Genomic DNA, 4,116 nt, shown 5'->3' with positions numbered 1-4,116 from the left:
GCATTGCTGGTGGTGGTGCAAGCTGGTACAGCCCCTTTGGATATCAGTATGGCAATTTCTCAGAAAATTAGAAAACAACCTTCCTCAAGACCCAGTAATACCACTTTTGGGTATATACCCAAAGGATGCTCAATTGTTCCACAAGGACATATGCTCAACTATGTTCATAGCAGCATTGTTTGTCATAGCCAGAACCTGGAAACAACCTAAACGCCCCTCGACTAAAGAATGGATAAGGAAAATGTGGTACATTTACACAATGAAGAAGTACACAGCAAGCAAAATAATAATAATAATAATAATAGTAATAGTAATAGTAATAATAATAATGGCATCTTGAAATTTGCAAGCAAATGGATGGATCTAGAAAATATCATATTGAGTGAGGTAACCCAGACCCAGAAAGACAATTATCATATGTACTCACTCATAAGTGATTCTTAAATATAAAGCAAAGAAAACCAGTTTAGGGCTGGAGAGATGGCTCAGTGGTTAAGAGCATTGTCTGCTCTTCCAAAGGTCCTGAGTTCAATTCCCAGCAACCACATGGTGGCTCACAACCATCTGTAATGAGGTCTGGCGCCCTCTTCTGGCCTGCAGGCATCCACACAAACAGAACATTGTGTACATAATAAATAAATAAATATTAAAAAAAAAAGAAAACCAGTTTACAAATCACAATCCCAGAGAAACTAGACAATAATGAGGACCCTAAGAGAGACTTACATGGTTCTAATCTACGTGGGAAATAGAAAAAGACAAGACCTCCTGAGTAGACCGGGAACATGGGAACCATAGGAAAGGGTTGAAGGGGAGGGGAGAGTAATGGAGGGGAGCAGAGAAAAATGTATAGCTCAGTAAAATCAATAAAAAGATGTTTTATCAGTTTATATCAGGAATGTGGTAGCTTCTCTTTGTGCCGTAGTCACCTTCCCTTCCTCTGCCAGCCTCCCCCATTGATCCCTCTGCCTTCCTGAGGTGTACTTGACCAATGACAGCCAGGACTACAGCCACACCTTGGGAAAGAGCATCACCGGATGCATTCTGCTTCTGAAGCATCAATAAAAATAAGTGTCACTTAAAAAAAAAAAGAAGTTTCAGGAAGTAGTCTTTCGGGTCAATGCACTCAAGGCTACTTCCCCCTTTCTCTATCAGGTTCAGTGTGAGTGGGTTTATGTTGATGTCTTTGATCCACTTGGACTTGAGTTTTGTGCAAGAGACAGATATGGATTTATTTGCATTCTTCTGCACTGACACCGAAATTGACAGTTAATAAATGGGGCATCCTGAAATTGACAAGCTTCTGTAAGGCAAAGGACATTGTCGATAAGACAAAACAGAAGCCTAAAGAGTAGGAAAAGATCCTCACCAACCCCACATATGACAGAGGGCTGACTTCCAAAATATATAAAATACTCAAGAAGTTAAACATCAAAATACCAAATGATCCAATTAAAAATGGGGATCTAAACAGAGAATCTCAACAGGAGAATCTCAAATGACCAAAAGATACTTAAATAAATTGCTCATCATCCTTAGTCATCAGGGAAATACAAATCAAAGTGACTCTAAGATACCATCCTACACCTGTCAGAATGGCAAAGACCAAGAACACTAAGGATAGCCTATGTTGGAGAGGATATGGAGTAAAGGGAACTCTTCTCCATTGCTTGTGGGAGTGCAAGCTTGTACAGCCACTTTGGAAGTCAGTGTGGCAGTTTATTAGAAAATTGGGAATCAGTCTACCTCAAGACCCAGTTATACCACTCTTGGGCATATACTCAAAGGATGCAGACACAAGAACATTTGCTCATCTGTGTTAATAGCAGCATTATGTAACAGCCAGAACATGGAAACAGCCTAGATGCCCCTCAACTGAAGAATGGGTGTTGACCAAGTTTTCTGTATGGCTGGTCCTGCAGCCATTCAGTCCCAAAGAAACACATAGAGGTCTACATTAATCATAAACTGTTTGGTCTATTAGCTCAGGCATCTAATTAATTCTTACAACTTATATTAGCCCATAATTCTTGTCTGTGCTAGCCATGTGGCTTGGTACCTTTTATCAGCAAGGCATTTTCATCTTGCTTCCTCTCTGTCTAGGTGATGACTGCAGACTGACTCTCTCTTCCCAGAATTCTCCTGTTCTCATTGTCCCACCTCTACTTCCTGACTGGTCATCCCACCTATACTTTCTGCCTGACTACTGGCCAATCAGCATTTTATTAAACAAGTACAAGAAGCAAATCTTTACAGAGTAAAACCATTGTCCCACAGCTGGAAAAAAAAGTGAACTTGAAGGCAAATGGATAGAACTAGAAAAAGTCATTCTGAGTGAGGTAACTCAGACCCAGAAAGACAAACGTGGTATGCTGTCACTCATAGGTGGTTGTTAGGAGTAAAGTATAGAATAACCAACCTACACTCCACAGCCCCAGAGAGTCTAGATAGCATGGAGGGCCCAAAGAAGGATGCATATATTTTCCTGGGAAGGGGAAGTAGAAAAGATCTCCTGGGTTACCAGGAGTGGGGGTTTGGGGGAGGAAGAGGGATGGGAACTAGAGAGAGCAGATTGGTGGGCAGAGGGAAGTTTCAAGGCAGGATGGATGGGGAGAATAACAAAAGAGATGTCTTGTTGGGGTGCATTTTGGGGTTAGGGAGAAACCTAGTGCCAGGGACAACCCCAGGTACCCACAAGAACGACCCCCAACTAAGACTCCCAACAATAGTAGACAGGATGTCTGACCTGGACATCTACTGTAAGCAGATTGGTGGCTTCCCTAATTGCCTTCAGAGATACTCTCTCTAGCAACTGGTGGAAGTAGAGGCAGAGATCCAAAGACAAACAATGCCCTGAGTCTTGTGGAAGAAAGGGAAGAGGGATTGTAAGAGCTGGGGTATCAGGATGGGGGAAGAGACAGCTGAGGAATCAGTGGACCTGAGCTCTCCGGAGCTCATGGACACTAGACCAACAGTCAGGGAGCCTGCATGGGTGCAACCTAGGCCCTCTACAGGTGTGCCACAATCTTGTAGCTCGGACTCTTTGTAAGGCTTCTAACAATGAGAGCGGGACCTCTTCCTTGCACTCAGCCGGCTTTTGGTAACCTATTCCCCATGCTGGATTACCTGGCCCCACCTTGGCATAAGGGAAGGAACTCGACCCTGCCCCAACTTGTTGTGCCATGCTTTGTGCAAGCCCATGGGAGGTATGCCCTTTCTGAATGGAGATGGATGAGGAGTGCCGGGGAGGGGAGCAGATGGGGGAGGGGAGATGGGAGGAGAGAAGTGAGGGTAAACTGATTGGGATGTAAAATAAAAGAAAAAATGTTATTTAAATAAAACTAGAAAGAAATTTCAATTGTTTTTAAAGTTACAAATGGATTCAAGCAAAAGCTTGCTCTGGTAAAATGAAAACAGCAAAGTAGTTTAATGAAAGATAACACTCTCTTAAAACAAAATCCTTATGATTTCTTTTGGTGTTAGTTTGGGATTCTTTGACCCACATCCTCACCCCCAACAGATTGGTATCTGCTTCCCAAGGTTCCCAGGAGAATTTTTTTATTTCTATTTCGAGATAGTCATTCCAGTCTGTTTTTATGTGAGACAGGATCTCACTCTAGCCCAGACTCGACTAGAACTTACAGCTATCTGCAGTGATATTTTGTTTGTGATCTAACAAATAAAGCTTGCCTGAAGATCAGAGTGTGGAGCTGGCCACTAGTTAGTTAGCCGTAGAAGTCAGGTAGTGATGGCTCACACCTTTAATCCCAGCACTAGGGAGGTGGAGAGAGGAAGTAAAATGGCTGGGCAGAGAGAGGAATATAAGGTGGGAGGAGACAGGAGTTCAGGATTCAGTCTGAGGTTTCATAGAGACATTTAGTCTGAGGAACTGTAGAGACAGGATACTCCATTTAGTCTGAAGATTTTGTAGAGTTAAGACCTAGTGGCTTGTTGCTCTGCTTCTATGATCTTCAGCTTTCAGCCCCTAATATCTGACTCTGGGTTTTTATTGTTAAGACCAATTAGAAATCACTCTACAGCTATGCTCTTGCCTCATCCCCCCAGAGCACTGAAATCCCAGGCCTGGGCCATGTCTCTATATTCGGTTTTATATAT

The sequence above is a fragment of the Arvicola amphibius genome, chromosome 5, assembly GCF_903992535.2.
Source record: "Arvicola amphibius chromosome 5, mArvAmp1.2, whole genome shotgun sequence".
NCBI classification, from domain to species: Eukaryota; Metazoa; Chordata; class Mammalia; order Rodentia; family Cricetidae; genus Arvicola; species Arvicola amphibius.
This window is presented reverse-complemented; position numbering follows the sequence as displayed.